The sequence below is a fragment of the Pelophylax lessonae genome, assembly GCF_965119305.1.
Source record: "Pelophylax lessonae genome assembly, chromosome: 6".
Lineage (NCBI taxonomy): Eukaryota > Metazoa > Chordata > Amphibia > Anura > Ranidae > Pelophylax > Pelophylax lessonae.
In genome coordinates this window covers 315,594,319-315,613,362 of record NC_138773.1, presented here as the reverse complement: position 1 = coordinate 315,613,362, position 19,044 = coordinate 315,594,319, and the positions used below count along the sequence as shown (strand labels likewise).

Sequence of the window (19,044 nt, the reverse complement as noted above, 5' to 3'; positions counted from 1 at the left end):
AAGTGGGAACTCTGATGTAAAGTAGAGTGCAGTGGACTCTGATATAAGGTGGTTTCTGGTCAGCAGAGCACCCGATTACATCAGAGTCCCGCTTAAATCAAGATCTGCAGCATTCCTCTTTACGTCAGAGTTACACTGTAAGGGGGAATCCTGCACACTCTGATATATGGGGGAACGCTGTGCTGGCTGGGTTATATTAATCTGACCTTCATGTAAATGGAGAAATATGGTTTATGACTTTTGTTTAACTTAAACACATTGCTAAAAGCGCTATCTACATGTTTATAGCTTAATTATTCATATTTGCACGGTTTAGCACTGAAAACGGCTATGTTATGTACATTTTTGCAGTGCCAGTAAAAAATTGGTGCCGTCCGTAAATTTTGGACGTTCTGCCAGTAAATTTCCCTCCGGGGGGTTGGCAACACTGTAATGGACACAGAAGTTGCACAGATCCAGGAACTCAGTGCAGGGATGGTGGAAACCCCTCTTAATGGACACAGCTGGTGTACAGACCCAGGAACCAAGCTCAGGGATGCATTGTAATTCTTCGGGGTCTACAAAACACTCAAATGTCAGTTTTGGGAGGACTGTCCCTTTAACAATCTACTGCTGGTCTCTGCACATTTTTTCTAATGATTTGTTCTGTGAACAAGACTTGGATCCGGCAGTAAAATTTGTTTCACAATCTCGTTATTTCGGAGAACTAACTGTAGTGGAGAATAATGGATTGCCCGAAGGGACGCTGAACCAGAAAGCTTTGCAGAAACAATTCTATCTAATAAGGCCGCAACAATAAGATGTACACAGCGGCGGGAGATGGTTGAAATCCGCCACTGACAACAAAAGCAGCGGCTAGAAGAATTGCGTTCTGTCTTTTCTGTGCGAAGGGTGCGGAGTCTGCCTGCTACAGTCTGCTCGAGCCAGGGGCAACATATGGCACTTGCCTTGTGTCTTATAGAAAAAATCCAGGTTGGTGCTGGAAATATAGGCGCGTTGTGCGTTGTCTATTCCCTGGGGACACACGCAGAGAAGCGTTCCATGAAACATAATATAATCACATCACGCATTAAGTCATTTTTACATTTTTCACACTTACAGTATGTTAAAATCTGCATCTATAACTAGAAAATTATTAAGAACCCCCTAGCATGATACACTCACCGGCCACTTTATTAGGTAAACCTTGCTAGTACCGGGTTGAACCTCCTTTTGCCTTCAGAATGGTCTTCATTCTTGGTGGCATAGATACAACAAGGTGTTGAAAACATTTCTCAGAGATTTTGGTCCATAGTGACATGATAGCATCACGCAGTTGCTACAGATTTGTTGGCTGCACATCTATGATGCCAATCTCCCGAGTGTGGAGGCCATTGGAGGACAGTGACCTCATTGTCATGGTGAAGAAACCAGTGATGAGATGATTGGAGCTTTGTGACATGGTGCATTATCCTGCTGGAAGGAGCCATCAGAAGATGGGGACACTGTAGTCATAAAGGGATGGACATGGTCAGCTACAATACTCAGGTAGGCCGTGGCATTTAAATGATGCACAATTGGTAATAAGGGGCCTAAAGTGTGCCAAGAAAATATCCACCACACCATTCCACCACCACCACCAGCCTGAACCATTGATACAAGGCAGGATGGATCCATGCTTTCATGTTGTTTATGCCAAATTCTGACCTAACCATCTAAATGTTGCAGCTGAAATCAAGACTCATCAGACCAGGCAACATTTTTCCAGTCTTCTTTTGTTAAATTTTGGTGAGCCTGTGCGAATTGTAGCCTCAGTTTCCTGTTCTTAACTGACAGGAGTGGCACCCAGTGTGGTCTTCTGGTGCTGAAGCCCATCTGCTTCAAGGTTGGATGTGTTGTGCGTTCAGAAATGGTATTCTGCATACCTTGGATCTAACAAGTGGTTATTTGATCATCATCTGGAACCAGTCTGCCCATTCTCCTCTGACCTCTGACATCAACAAGGCATTTTCCTCCACACAACTGCTGCTCACTGGATATTTTCTCTTTTCCCACCATTCTCTGTAAACTTGAGAGATGGTTGTGTGTGAAAATCCCAGCAGATCAGTTTTTGAAATACTCAGACCAGCCCGTCTGGCACCAACAACCATGTCATGTTCAAAGTCACTTAAATCCCCTTTCTTCCCCATTCTGATGCTCGGTTTGAACTTCATCAAGTCATCTTCATGTCTAGATGCCTAAATGCATTGAATTGCTGCCTTATGATCGGCTGATAAGCAATTTGTGTTACCAAGCAATTGAACAGGTGTAATTAATAAAGTGGCCGGTGAGTGTATATTTTCTGAAAGCAGAGGCCAAGGAGAAAAAAATGGTGGTTGTTAAAATGTTTTAATGTTGCACAATCTTTGGCAGGCTGTTAATCAAATGCATATTTCAAAGAAAAAAATACACAAACATGAATTTTAGCGCACATAAACACAACAAGGCCCCGTTTAGACCTTGTGCTTCATGAACAAGTGTTCCCCCTTACAATTTTTAAAGCGCGAGTTTGTGTGTCGCACATAAGGCAGACCATTAACTTCAATAAGCTGCCCTATGCTCTTTTTTTTTGCTCAAAAGGAGCTCCTGATACTTTTAGGGTGACAAGCTTAGCGCAATATTTAAACTCAATTCTTTCGTGCAACAATTGCAGCAGAATCGCACTGTGCTTGGGGTGCCATTAATGCCCCATTCAGATCTCATGACTCCAAATCATGACGGAACGTGTGATGCACTTTTTGGTGACATTATTCTTTAATGGCACCCCATATGCAGTGCGATTCTACCGTGATTGTTCCAAAATAATGCAGCAATCACAGTAAAAATTAGTTTTAAAATTATTCTTAGCTTGTCGCCCAAAAAGGAGCAGAAGATTCTTTTGGATGACAAACAATGCAATGCAATGCAATTATTTTTAAGTCAAACAGGTTAAAAAAAACGTAACCAACTACAGTTCTAATCCCGGACAAGCCCCCATGTGCTTCAAAAAGTATACAAGTTTCTCAAAGATGGAAAATCATTTGTGTACAGAGTACAGCATGCAACATTTTTATAAAGACATATACACGTCTGGGTTATGATGGGAGTCTGGGCACAAAACAGCAGACAGATTGAAACTCTGATATTCAGAAATATAGGCAATATTGCAATATTATGTTGATAACTGATGCAGGCATGAAATTACCTGCAGCTAGATGTTGACTGCATATTACGGAATTCTGTTTTTTGTCTGGTATTTTTTTAAATTGCAATACCTATATTTTAGTATGAGGGAAATCATAATTAAATGATGGATAGTGTAAATCCCTTTCCATCAAAACCTTAATTTAATGCAATTATTTTTAAGACAAACAGGTTAAAAAGCTTAACCAACTACATTTCTCATCCCGGACAAGCCCCCATGTGCATCAAAAACAATACAAGAGATTCTCAAGGATGGAAAATCATTGTGTACAGGACTTAACATTTTTTTAAAACCTTTATTTTAGTATGAGGAAAAAAATGAGGAGTGATGGATATTGTAAATCACTCTCCAGCAGTAACTTAATTTAATGCAATTTATTTTTAGTCAAACTGGTTAAGAAGCCTAACCGACTACAGAATTTATTCATTAATTTATTATCTTGAACTGAAATATATTATGTATTTAATAAGCTCAACAATTTGTAACAAAGCGAGCATGACTTCCAATAAATGAAAGATATTATAGGGAAGATATGCAGTAGAAAATGCAATAAGGGGCTGCCCAGCCAAAACTAATATTTTAGCTTTGAGTGCATGCCAGACTTAAAAAAAGAAAAAAGAATTAAATTATAGCAAAGGTACTCAGCAGAAAATTATTTTAAGGCACTCCCCACTTAAAGCTGGTATTTTAGTTTTAAAATGTAGGCATTATGAAACTTTTAGTACCCCTCTGCCATACATACTTTTTTTCCCTATGGTATGTCTCTTTAAAATGCTACAAGTACAGAAAAATGGCTGTTGATTTGCCAGAAATCCAGTGAACTCCTAAACATATTGTTTAAATTGATAACAGGGCATCTACTGATCTGAAATCTCAAGCAGTGTTGTCAGCCCTACCCAGTTCTACTCTGCTGGACTACAGAACTACTCCCACTATCCTTATCTCTATATCAAAGACTTTGCCACAACAGGAGATGGAGTTTAATGGCTTGCAATGTTAATGTAGGGAGCAACCATATCTGCTCAGAAACCTATGCATGTTATACTATCTGTATATTACCCCTTCACACCGACCATACCCAAATATGCGGCCCCACTGGACTGGGCCACAAACAGTATTTGCATTTCTCCCTGCATAGAGGCAGGGGTCTCACCGTTCCAGGTCACCTAATCACTGTTATAGCCTCTGATTGGCTATCACGGTGATCAGTCGCTGTGAAGCCCACCCCTGTTATCTGTCTCTGTAAATTGATGAGAGAGATACATTGTATCTTCCTCTGTCCTTGCAGAGATAGGAAAAAAAAGTGTGTAGAAAAAAAATAATAATATTAAATTAATATTATTATTATAATATTATTATTATTATTAAATAAATTAAAAAAGAAAATACCTAGATCAAGGTTTGATCTAGGTCAGCCCCAGGGTCAGTGTTTGGGTCAAGGTTGGGGTCAAAGGTCAAGGTAAGTATTTTTGGACAGGAATTATTTTTAAAATTAGTATCAGTTAGCGTCAGTGTGTTTTAGATAGGATAAGAAAAACAAAATGCGCACTATTGGTTCTGGGCTGTACTACAGGTACAAACAACAACTAACATACACATACTATGTGCTTTCGCTGCGATCGCCAGGAGTACTAGAATTTATTTTGGGCTGTTCTTTGGTGGTAGGTTATGGTAGTAGCAAGAAATATACAGTTACATTTAAATAAAATGTAAAAAAAAAAAAAAAAAAAAATTACTATTTTTGCTAGTTTTCCTTAGATAATAAAAAAAAAAATCAGAAGATATCCATTACAATTTACCACCAAATGAAAGCCCAATTTGTCCTGAAAATACTATTTATTTTTTGTATAAATCTTTTTATTAAATTTTTAACACAAATATACAAACATTAGGGGAATACAATTCCCAAAAGTGAACATGAATAGCAGTAAGTAGCGTATCAGTAACAAAATCAAACAGAACATTAGGCAAATGAATAGCAGTAAGCATAAGTGCAAGCAGAAATATAATTCCTGTGGTCATAAATAAACACATATTCGGATCTAGATACCGTACAAAATGTAATTAATCTCAGCTGCCACTAGAGGTCGCCAACTGTATAACATAGTAGGAAGATATCCCTTTGGCAAATCTTAAACCACCGATACCCGGACGTCCCAGGGAAGGACACCCCCATTGGGATCTACACTGTGTCCAGGCCTGGGACGCCAGGACCCAGCCGGGTAGATTCGCAATACGTCAATGGATTTGGGATCTACTTATAAGCTATCAAGCCAAGAAATCCACTGAAAAAACTATTTATAATCCACCGGGGTGTGCAAAGTAGTTGTGATGATACGTACGGTTTTATAACACATGTCAAAGTTGCAAAATTGGGCTTAGGTTTTTAAGATTTGTTTTACTCTTTCGCGTGAAGGGGGTTAAAGTGGTTGTAAACCTCAGGCATGAAATATGAACAAAGCATATCTCTCTGTAGTGTCTACCTATCTCAATCCACAGCACTAAGTGTCTTTTCTGTATGCTGCCTCCTTCCTCTGCTATCTGCATGAACACCTTCTGATGAGTTTTCTTCACACCAAGAAAAAAATGGTAACAGGGGAAGGACCTTCAGCAGAGTGACAGCCTTGGCTCTGTTCCTGTGTGCTGTGTGAAGGGGATGTGTCTCTTCCCTCCAATCAGCCCTCAGAGCTCTCCTCACTGAGCTCTGCAGAGTGTAACTGCAGGTCTCTGCCCCCTTTTATAGGAACTCTCAGAAAAGCTTTAAATTCAGCACTTTGAACTGTTGTAGAACAGTGAAAACTGGAGATAATCAGGTGCAATATATATAGGGGGAATTGTTTCATCTTTGTGTATCACCTGAGGCCAGTCACTTCACTGGGTCTATGTAAGGGTTTACAACCACTTTAAGCATAGCACAGCAGATCTACCTGGCTCTATGTATCTCATTGGGTGACTAAGGATAACTTACTTCACTTCACAAGTTGGCACTGAAAGTAGCAGTGCCAACTTTAGCTCAGGTTGAACTGAGTGTACAATACACAATATCCCACATACTTTACCTCAATAAGGTTTCTTTATTAAATATGTATTATATGCTATGACATATTCATTAGCGATTTATAAAATACACACAATTATTCCCTCTGTGTTTTAACCTAAAGCAGCCACACATTTATATAATTGTTTATTTTTTATTTTTTTTTAATAAGTCATTAAACTTAACGTACACCATATAAAATAGTGTAGTCTATGGTCCTAATCCCGGACAAGCCCCCTATGTACATCAGAAACAATATGAGATTCTCAAAAACATAAAATAATTTGTGTAGAGGACAGAGCCTTTTTTAAGAAATATGCATGGCTTGGTTATGATAGCAGTCTGGGCTAAGGATGATCGAACTTTTGAAAAGTTCGGTTCGGCCAGAACATCCGAACTTCCCGAAAGTTCGGCCCGGATTTCAGAACCCCATTGAAATCAATGGGACCCGAACTTCGGTAATCAAAAAACACAATTTTTAAGCCCTAAAACCCAATAAATGCCCCTAAAAAGTGCCTAGGGTTCTGGGTCATGCCCCATTAACTATTAATCACACAAAAAAAGTTCTTAAAAATTGTCATTTTTGATAAAAAAGCCAATTATTGAAAAAAAATAAAATAAAATAAAAGAGAGATTTTTTTATTTTGACTTTGGATTTAGTATTTGGGGGGTCTAAAAGGTGTACGTGTGAAGTTTCAGCTCTGTAGCATGTCCAGAACCATGAAAAAAAAAAAAGATAATTTTTCAGTAGAACAGGGATGTGGGACCCTCCTTTAACACCTATATGATCTTTTTTTTCTGGTTCTGGACATGCTACAGAGCTGAAACTTCACAGGTACACCTTTTAGACCCCCCAGACACAAAATCACACAAAAAAAGTTCTTAAAAATTGTCATTTTTGATAAAAAAGCCAATTATTGAAAAATTAAAAAAAAAAAAAAAAAAAAAAAAGATTTTTTGATTTTTACTTTGGATTTAGTATCTGGGGGGTCTAAAAAGTGTACATGTGAAGTTTCAGCTCTGTAGCATGTCCAGAACCATAAAAAAAGATTGTTTGTATTAGAAAACTTTCAGCACAGGAGGTTGGCTTCGCTGCTGTAACACCTTGCCGGTTTAATAGCAGGCATTTTTTTGGGTTCTTTGCAGTCAGGAAAAACATCTGAACTTGTGTATAGTGGTATATATACACACATCCATATATTTATATACACACCTAGACATATATAGGTGTGATAGTAGTTAACCCTACACTACACTACGGTCCCCTTACACTTCACACTTTCCCTACAGAAACTAAATTTTTGAAGCTAACTACATTAGATATCCTTTTCCTCACACTAAAAATAGCTAAATGACACTTTTAAAGTAAAATTAACAGAACTGCTTCCACTCTCTTCCATGTCCAGTATAACAATGCTAGGAATATGGCGGGGGCGATCTTATATACTGGGGGGCGTATTCACTAATGATTGGTCTAGGGACCCCCTAGTCACTCCAATCACATTCCTAGCATTCTGCTGCCCCCTCAATTGGCTTTTGCTAATGGTTCTGGTCCAATCACGGGCTTTTAAAGCCCATTTCCTGAAGCATTGCATTTTGGGCGGTTCTGGTTGCCGAATTCCAAACTTTTTGGGCAAAAAGTTCTAAATTCGGCTGAACCTCGAAAACCCAATGTTCGGGCCGAACCGATGGTCGACTCGAACCGTTCGATCATCCCTAGTCTGGGCACCAAACAACAAGAAATTTAAAATTCTGATGGAAAAACATTCTAAAGACATTTGGGACACTGTATCTACTTAAGGTAGCCGTGCCAACTTTAGTTTAGGCTGAACTAAGTGTACAATACACAGTATTCCCCGTACTTTACCTTGCAATGTAAATATCTCCTAAACAGTGCAAGTTTAGGAGATATTTACAGCACCTATAGATAAGTCTTATTAAAGGCTTACCTATAGGTAAAAGTTCTCAAGGTGGGTTTACAACCACTTTAATAGACTTTTTTTTTTTTTTTACTTTTGTCATTCTTTATTATACAAATAAGCAACAATTTACAAAGTAATTAAATATACAACACAGCCATTTCAGCTTATAATATTCTCAGCTCCTTTAGATATGTTTGTGTTCATTTATATATTTTTGGATTATATATTATTACATCATTGCAAATCCTTCATAATTAAATTTGAGCTCCAGCCACAATTAATGTTTCATCATATTTATAACAGAGACAAATTTTTCTTCTTTATAACAAAACGAAAAAGAGTTTGAACCTTCATTAGGTTTTTTAGTGTCTGTATGCCTTTTTGGGAAGATTATCCTACTTCCTGTGGCACTGAGACAAGAGATATCATACAGTGAAGTTAAATCCATTCATCAAATGCCTCGTGACAACAGCCTAAAGCCTCATTTAGCCTTCCAGCTGGTCACAGCATAAGCTATACCACATGACATGTTTGTCAGGCAGTACGGCTGCCAAGCGCAATCCATTCAAGTGAACAAGACTGCACCGCAACTTCCATGTAATACACACAGTTGTGCAGTGCTGCAGGCTTTCAAGGGTTACAACAGGTGTCCAGAAGGCAACATATGGCTTCCCATTCGCCTATCAACTGCAACCCACCTCGGATTGCTTTTCAGAAAGCAAAGCAAGTCTGAACAAGCCCTAATGGCTTGACTAAGGCAAATTTTTCTTCAAACCATGTAACAGTGTAAAAGGCAGATATGCAGCAACAAGTTGGAACAAGTGGAACTTAACTCCCAGAAGAGAATAAGTTTCACTTTAACATGCCCCAAGCAGAATTGTGAACACTTTTGTCTCTAATTTTTATTACATTTTTAGCCCCCTCTGACACCATTCTGGCCAGAATGATGCATACCTGGTCATGCAGCTTCTTATGGATATTTATATCACATCTCCCTGGAGGCTGCAGGATCAGCACACAGGGAGGCTGGAGAGGTGGTTCAGAGGGCAGGCCGGGGAGCGGGTCTAGTGTGTCATCAGAGGTGGTTGCCTGCACCTGGATGAGTCAGCCAGTTGAAAAGGATCATGATGGCAGCATGGGACCCATTGTGTGGCACAGTGGATTGCAGCAGGACAATGCTGGACTTGTTGTACTTGTGCATGGAAGGACATTACAGGTAAGTGGAAAAAGCATGGGGGGGGGGGGGATGTTGAGTGCCTAGTTCTCCATAAAATAAAACACAATGTTTTGACCCACTGATGGCAAAATTGCATATTTCCTTATTATTATTATTGGCTCACAATATCTAATAATACATTCTAAATCTGTTAAGAGGCCATACAGGAAATATAAGGATGGTCACTTTAGCTGGTCTCATACCCAAGAATGTCATTGTATACTGACTATATAGACAAGCCAGTGGGGGTGGGTTGGCCATTCCTTACACACAAATCCTTTATACCTTGGAACAGTCAATCTCATACCAGAGCTGCATCATGCAAGAGACCAGTCTGATTATCTGGCCATGCCGTATAAAAAGTGGGAGGAACCCCGTGGCTAAACAGCATCTTTAGTTAGGTATTCTTGGTATATTTTCTAATATTATCTGTATCTGTCATTACTTTTATTAAATGTTATACTTATAAGTATTTGTATGATCTCTTTCTCAGGCAAGGAGTACAGAACCCATGTGAGCCTGTTTGGCAGCTCCAAATTTTATATTTCTTTATGGAGGATTAGGCCTCATTCACACTGGGCATCCTATGCCATGCACCTGTGCAGGGCTGTGTTAACCTGCATGGGGATGCACGGGTGTTTCCTGCATCCCCATGCAGGCAATCTCATTGATGTCAATTGGGACACAGCAGCTGTGTCCTTGCCACTATCGTGTCCATAGACATACAGAGCATAGCTTGGCCCCGACCCTGCTTCCTCCTCACTAGCTGTAATTGACAACAGCAGGAGCCAATGGCTCTTGCTGTTGTTTCTGCGCCAGTCTCGTAGACAGCACTGGATCAAGATCAGGTTTAGGTAAGTATAAGGGGGAGCTACTTGAAGAAGGTTCAGTTTTCAGCCTTTACAACCACTTTAACTTTTTGCTCCTTATCTGTTTTGCACTTTATTACATCAAGACTAGTACATATGGGCCGAATGACGGGCAGTATTGGACAGTTCAATAGAAAACGGCCAACACCGTCCATGTGGTGTACTACAGCTGATCGGATAGAATCCGAAGGGTAAAGGGGCAAATCCAAAAAAGGTCTACCGATCAGCGCTCTTAGCAAGAACACAATAGCACAGCAGGGGAGATCACCATCACATAATAATTAGTACAGCTACTCCTGCTGTGCGGTTTATTTTTTCATTCAGCCCGCTGGGTTGAAAGAAAAAAAAAAAAAATGAGTAATGTGTACTAGGCTTTAGATTGAGTATCTCACTTTAAAAATCCTCTGGGTGGACACATTTTGCTTTATTGGGAGAGGAAGTGAGAGGAATCCTCAAATATCAGACACACGCATCAATAAGAACCCGACAGGGACTCCAACCCTTTCCCACTCTATGCAAAACTAAAATAAAAAGTTTGATCTGGATTTGCACTTTAAAAAAACTTATCAGCCATTTCCCTTTGGCGGTCGGAAGCCTATCTGGAAAGCAATAATGATGGAACACTGAGCAATAAATATATTCTATAAATGACATAACCTAATACAGCTGAAAGATGAGGAGACAATGGAATCATCTCCCCGGTCGTTTTATCTCACCTAACCGGGAAAGAGATTGTACGCAAAGATCGATAAAACTTAATGTGACATTCAGTGAGTCACACCACATGGTAATATTGTTAATTTGTGTCATTGTATCCACCAGGACTATAAAGAGAACAATTATTTTACATTAAAGATCCCGATCGATAAGGGCTCTGAAAAGGAATATCAGTGTCAATTTTAATTAAGCCAAACGCAAAGATAATGACTAGTAATGTGGAGGGGGTGGAGGGAGGGAAAAAACAACTTACATTTAAAGGGGATCTGTCCCACATTTAAACATCTTAAAGTAAAAGTTTTGCTTATTCCTGAAGCCTTCCCTTCAGTCTTGAACAGTTGTACCGGTTCCTCTACTGCAGGGATTCCCAAACTACGGCCCTGCAGCTGCTGCAGAACTACACATACCATGAGGCATTGTAAAACTCTGACATTCACAGACATGACTAAGGCATGATGGGAATTGTAGTTCCTGAACAACTGCAGGGCCATAGTTTGGGAATCCCTGCTCTACTGGACTGACATGGCTTTGAAGCATAAAAAAGGGACGCAACTTGTAGAATTTCTTTTGTTTTTTTTAGCTTTTTTTCGTGTGAGTATGTGTTTGTCCCAAGCATGTTTGATACCATTTACTCAGATTTCACTGCACACTGCGAGCCTCTCCTCACACTGCATTAGAAGCAGCAGCAAGTCAGATAGAGCCCTCCTCATTTCCTGGCTGGAGGACATCTAGCATAATCTAGCTCATTCCTCCTCATTCTAAGTCCCGGTTAACACTGGGGCAACTTGTCAGGCGACTTAGCGGCATGAAAAGTTGCGCTCCATTCAGTGCAATAGAACCGCTCTAATCGGAGCAACTCAAGTCGCTCCAACTTAGAAACATTTTCCTTCACTACTTTGGGGGCGAATTGCATTGACTTCTTTTAGCAAAGTCATTTGTAAGCCCCGCTGAAGTCGTGCTGCATTTGTGGGGTCAGGCACTGATGTTGGACGAGAAGACCTGGCTCGCAGTCTCCACTCTAATTCAGCCCAATGGTGTTCAATCAGGTTGAGGCGCAGGCCAGTCAAGTTCCTCCACCCCAAACTCACTCATCCATGTCTTTATGGATCTTTCTTTCTGCACTGGTGTGCAGTCATGTTGGAACAGGAAGGGGCCATCCCCAAACTCTTCCCACAAAGTTGGGAGCATGAAATTGTCCAAAATGTCTTGGTATGCTGACACCTTAACAGTTCCCTTCACTGAAACTAAGGGGCCAAGCCCAACCCCAAGCTCAACGCCATCACAGTACAAGCACTTTTTTGGACATTTTTTGGACATATTTTTAGAAATGGACACGTAGCACTATTTATTTATATTTCATTTATTTATTTTATCTATATGCTTTATTTCATGATATTTTCTGGGCACTACAATTACTGCATTGATTTTATGAGCACAGGAAGTTTTTGCCTTTACAGCTTGTACAGATATGTATTGGTTTTTCAACACATGCACTATACATGCACTTTGTATTTATTTGGGGATACAGTCCATATGATGTATTTTCTATTATGTATGTTGTTATGTGATATAGCATAGCTCACTGCTACGCATTACGCTTCAGTAATCACATAACCTCTTTCTTACTTACACATTTTTTCCCCACTTATTCATATTCTTCTACCCCTGGAGACATGCGCTGTTGGTAATAAATACACTTTATTACATCTATCTCACAGTGGTGGAATGCCAGGGCCCAGTTACAAGTGTGACCTTTGCTTATCCTGGAAGTTCACCCACTGGTGTCAGTAGATTTTATTTTTTGGTATTTTAATTGTATTATTTTTTATCATTTTATTTTATTTTTTCACAATGTCACTGACTATGACTCTGTCCATTCAGAAAAGGAAGGAGCTGGTAAATTACATATTTACCGACCTCTTCCTGGTTCTCTATTGTGACACATCCCCCGCAGCAGCCGGCAGGAGAGGGGAGGGAGCACAGTGGGGGGGGGGCAGCACAGTGGGAGGGGGGAACCAGGGGAGCACACAGGGGCCCAGAGACAGCAGAACACAAGTGAACTGGATAGGAGGAGTGGCGGGGGCAGCATACAGAGGAACCAATCTCCTCCATTTTCCTCCTGCAGCTACAGGAGGAAAAAGGAGGGCAGTGCTTTCTCGCTATGCTGCCCTCACCGCCCCTCCTATCCAGGTGTACAGGGGAGCCGCACAGGCCCCCTGGAGCATGGGGCCTGGTTGCAATTGCAACCCCTGCAACCCCTGTAGTTACGCCCCTGGCATACACTTAACCCCTTGATCACCCCCAGTATTAACCCCTTCCCTGCCAGTGTCATTTATACAGTAACAGTGCATATTAGTAATGTCACTGGTCCCCAAAAAGTGTCAAAAATGTCAGTTAGGGGTTTGATCTGTCTGCCGCAATCCCGCTAAAAATCGCTGATCTTTGCCATTACTAGTAAAAAATAAATAAATAAATAAAAAGTCCAAAAATCGATCCCGTAGTTCAGTGGTCGTCAACCCTGGCCCTCAGGGCCCACTAACAGGCCAGGTTTGCAAGATAACTGAAATACATCCCAGGTGATATCATTTGCTGCTCAGTGATTGCAGTACTGTAGTCTGCATCTCCCCAAGGTAATACTTAAAATCTGGCATGTTAGTGGGCCCTGAGGACCGGAGTTGAGGACCACTTCCATAGTTTGAAAACGCTATAACTTTTGTGCAAACCAATAAAAATACGCTTTTTGGGATTTTTTTTTTTTACCAAAATTATATAGCAGAATACAAATTGGCCTAAACTGACAAAAAAAAATTAGATTTTTTATAACATTTTTATTGGGAATGTTTTATAGCAGAAAGTAAAAATGATTGCGTTTTTTTCAAAATTGTTTCTATTTTTTTGTTTATAGCGTAAAATCTAAAAACCGCAGAGGTGATCAAATACCACCAAAATAAAGCTCTATTTGTGGGGAAAAAAGGACATCAATTGTATTTGGGTACAGTGTCGCACGGCCGCGCAATTTTTCATTAAAGTAACGCAGGGCTGAATAACAAAAAATGGCCTGGTCATTAAGGGGGTAAAACCTTGTGGAGCTGAAGTGGTTAAAGATATAGCCCCCCTAAGAAACATGGGTAGGGCTCCTTAATGTCATCTGTCTTCTACAAATAATACCTTTTTAAAATCTTTACCCTGGCAATTTGACAATACTTCAAACCTCCAGCCATGTAAATCGAATGATTAACACAAACACAAACTTCCTGACACCAACAGATGGGATCATGTAATTAGAACTTTCACACCTCTTTTTGGTCAATCAAAAGCTGCCTTAACGCATTCCATGGTAATTGGATGAAGGTGTTGGTGCTTCCCATGTGTCTGAAAACTCTGACACTCATTAGAAGTAGCTTGGATAAGCTGTAAAACATCTTCAACATTACAAAACAAGTCCAGCTGAATGTGACTACTACTAGTTACCCCTAATGCCCCTTTCACACGGGCTTTCCGATCCGGTCCGCCTGTCGGGAAACTTTCAGGCGGACCTGATCAGATGCTCCATGTAGTACCTCTATAGAGCAGCAGATGTCAGTGGTGACATGTCCTCTGCTATCCGATCCAATCCTGTTTGTGACATCCAGACGGATGGAAACTCTATTTTCCATCCGCCTGAAGGATCGAATTGGATCGGATGAAAACGGACAGGCGGTCCGTTTTAATCTGATCTCCCATAGAGGAGAGCAGGGATCTGACAGGCCCCTCTCTGCAATGTAAGTGGAGCGGATCGTCCACCAGGCACACAGCCCGTGTGAATGGGCCCTTATAAACACCCTCTCTAAGTCATTCCCTCATTAACCACATTGGCTCTTTGGACATACTTAGTACGCCCAGAGAGTGAAGGAATAAGCACAACCTCATGGATTGTGCTTGTACTCATCTCCCACACCCCACCAGCACCCCTTCTTCCCCCACTTTTGGTTACCAGGCTCTCCTGCTCTTCCCAGAAGCCTGGGACCACATTAGAGGGCTTCAGGATGGCAAGTGGGAAGAGACTGAGGAGTCTGAGGAACATCCATGGCTCGATTTCCTCTGCACGAATGAAGCCCAAAGTAACGATGCTTCCGCCCAGGGCATTTTTTCTTGGAGAATAGGTGCCGGAACTCCCCCCTTCTGAGTCACCCCTTGTCTCCACCCACTACCCACCTCTAAGCACTGTCCCTTGGTTCCACCCCCTACCCACCTCCCACGCACAACAAAATACCTCACCCAGCAACAACAGATCAACCCCAGCAACATTAGACCCCCTCCAGTAGTAACAACGGCTCTCCCAGCAACCAGTATCAAAAGATCAGTCAACAATAGACCTCTACCTCAACAGGAGATCCCTACCAACAACATAAGACCCCTGAGCAACAATTGATCCCCCAGCAGCAACAATAGACCCTCACACAATACCAGATCCCTACCAGTGACAATAAATCCCCAAGCAGCCAGCATCAAGAGACCCTCCAACACACCCCACACCCCTTGCTATTACATACATTCAGTGCAGGAGGTGCCATAACTGCGTTCCACCACGTTCCTGCTGAAAAAAGCCCTGATTCCGCCACTTCTGGGTTGTTACAGCCAGGAAAGCAGCTAACCAAGCATAATCTGTGCTTGGTTAGCTGCTTTGGAGGGCAGGGGAGACATCGGGGGTCTAATAGACCCCCGATGTCTCCATAAAGAGAACCTGTCACCTGCCCAATGCTATCACATGGGGGTTTGTTAATTTAGGTTAAATAAAAAAAAAAATTATAATTAAATTTATATAAAAAAATAAAATAAAACCGCAGTGCCCAACACACACCCACAAATGCAAACGCGACACAGGGTGTGCATGTGTATGTTAACCACGATGGCACCACCCATGTGAGGTAGTGCCTCGAACATCGGAGTAAGAGCAATAATTTTAGGGCCATAACTCACAGTTACAACAGAAGTATGTTGTTTTTTTTAATTTCAGATTTATACTTACCTAGGAGAATTCAGCATATGTCCCCCGCCAGCTCTCAGACTGAAAAACAAACGATCCAACACTATTGATAGATTGTGGAGGGGGCAGGAGCAGCCGGATCAGACTCTCAGCGGCACGCTGAGGCTGAGCTGGGTGCTGGTCCAGGCATGTGGGTGGATACCAATCATATGGTCGCAATCTTTCCTGAGCCTGGACTTGCTTTGTGATGTCAGCCGACAGCGGGCTTCAGCCCGCTCTCTGCTGAAAACAAGTCACAGAAGTGCAGAGTGAACTACACTTCTGTGATCCACAGGAGAAGTACGGCCAAACGAGCTTTGACTGTACTTCTCCTTTAAATCTAAACCAGTGAGCAGTAATGCCGGGTTCACACATATGCAAATCGGATGCGGGTTTCATGATGGTAAGCCTTGCAGTGTGTTTCAAGAGGTGTAAACCTTGAAGCAGCCACCAACAAACTCAGTGGATGCTGGAAACCGAATGTGCCAAAATCACTGTAGTGTGCATGGGATGCATAGGACCAGAAGTGACGTCATGCCTGGGCAGACCACAAATGGAGGGGCGTGGCTTACTTTTTAAAATGTATTACAGGTACTTATATAGCACCATCAATTTCAGCAGCGCTTTACAAATTCATTACACATTCACATCAGTTTTAGCAAACCAATCTGTGACACTAGCAGCGCTAAGAAATATTAGATATCATAAAATGGTTAAACATCATTGCGCATGAATGGTTAAAACATCAAAAACTGAATGTCCATCAGAAATAAAATGCACTCGCTGAAGTAAAGATGAGCATTCGGCCAAATGGCAGTCCCAAGTACCAGTGCAAATAATAACGTGGGATAAAGTGCAACTAATATTAATGTCCGTGTGCCTCCACCAGCCAGCCGTGATCACCCATCAAATTGGAGACTCACCAGATCTGAGATAAATGAAGGCCTATATACATCAAAGCTGGCTCCTCCACTAGGACAAACAGCACCCACCGATTGGCTCTCTAATGCAAATCCTTATCTTGATCTCTCATGACATCATGCGGGTGTAAGCACAACAAGGGGACACATAGCATAATTCCGCAATAGTTTATTGAAAGAATAACACCCGTTCCCCACAATTCAATACTCACAAACACTGCACGGTATCAGGCATTAGCGAATGCATAAACAGCGTCCATCCGCCTCTGTCTTCACACCGACCGCTTTTGCGCCCAGCGGACCGGATCTTGCAAATTTTTTCAGAGATCCTTTAAGACGGGAAATGTAGGGATGGCTTTTTCCTCCACAATGAGTTCCTACGCCTGGCGTGTGGGTCACCTCTGGGTGATCTCTGTACATTACAAGGATTTTAGCAAACTTTGTTGCAGATTCCTACCTTTTGTTATTCTGAAGAAATCATTGTTTGTTCCCCTGTCCTGAGTGGGTCTAATGGGAGTGGTTTCATAATTATCAATCAGCTCTGGTAGCTGCAGAGCACTAATGAGGAAAGCTGCTGGGCCTGCATCCCTTTAGACGTGATTTCTTATTTGGAGTATCTCACCAAAAATGAAATTTTTGTTGCAGGGGATGCCAGAAATCTGACTTGTATCTTAGTGCAGACTTTGAAAATTGGTGAGCCAATCACACAAGCAGGAAATGATGTTTCTGGGGGTGTGGTCAGTATACATTCTGTGTACAGAACACGCCCAGGCAGCCATATTGCATTGCATTTTCTGTAAATGACAACAGCTGCAGATTGAAAAGGAAAGGAAATTTTTAACCACTTGCCGTCTGCTCACGTTGAGCCTACTGCGGCAAAGTGGTTCGTTATCGTCTGACGACGTAGACCTACGTCGTCAGACACTCGGAGGCTCGCTCCCGCTGTATTCAGTCACAGCGGGAGTCGGGCCAGGGGAGGAGCAGCGGCGATCGCCGTTGCTCTTCCCCGATCGTCGGAGAATCGAGTGTGGAGATCCGCCTGCCTGTGTAAACACAAGCGGTCGGATCTCTGAAGTGACAGGCATTGTTGAACCCTCAATCTGTCCTTGTGTCACACAGTCACCTCCCCCCACACACGTTAGTATGCACCAGGCATACATTAACCCCTCCCTCTCCAATAAAATTAACCCCTTCCCTGCCAGTGTCATTTTTACAGTAACAGTGCATATATATAGCACTGATTACTGCAGTAATGTCACTGGTACCCCCAAAAGTGTCAAAAATGTCAGTCAAGGGTCCGATCTGTCCGCCGCAATGTCACAGTCCCTCAAAAAAAAATCGCAGATCGCCGCCATTACGCGTTAAAAAAAAACACCAAAAATGACAGAAATCTTTCCCTTTGTTAGTAAACGCAATAACTTTTGCGCAAACCAATCAAAATACGCTTATTGTGATTTTTTTACCAAACATAGGTAGCAGAAAACAAATTGGCCAAAAATGTAAAAAAAAAATTGATTTTTACATTTTTTGGGGGGGAATTTCATATAAAAAAATGTGAAAAATATTGTTATTTTTTCAAAATAAACGCTATTTTTTTGTTTATAGCGCAAAAAATAAAAATCGCACAGGTGATCAAATACCACCAAAAGAAAGCTCTGTTTGTGTGAAAAAAAGGACGTAAATTTCGTTTGGGTACGGCGTCGCACGACCGCGCAATTGTCCATTAAAGTCGCACAGCGCCGAACCGCAAAAAGTGGCCCAGACGTAAGACAGCAAAATCCTCTAGTGGTAAAGTCAGGGCCGGATTAAGAGCATCATGGGCTTGGTGCTGAGGATTTTGAAGGGCCTTAAGGGCCGTGCCTTGGCATGCACCCAGAGGAGGAAGGGTGCAGCCATGCATGCCTAATTCAACATGGGATGCTGTCTCTGAAGCCCATAAACACATCCATGCATCGGCAACTGTCCCTCCTTGTCCGGCCTTCGTGCTGTGTGGGGAGGTTCTGAGGGAGCTGCCTGGGGAAGCGAGCATAGAAGCCAGACTTCTGTGTTTACAAGTGACAGAAGAGCGGTAACAGTGAATATGGCCAACCCGGGGCCTATATAAAGGTAGGGGCCTGGAGCTGCAGCTCCAATAGCCCCTACGTTAATCTGGCCCT

General features: G+C 41.7%; 1 protein-coding gene across 1 annotated transcript in view; it reads right to left on the bottom strand.

Annotated features, from left to right (window-relative positions):
* LOC309558092 (contactin-associated protein-like 5) overlaps window positions 1-19,044 on the bottom strand; it is a 591,346-nt gene that overhangs the window by 15,983 nt on the left and 556,319 nt on the right. The window lies entirely within an intron of this gene.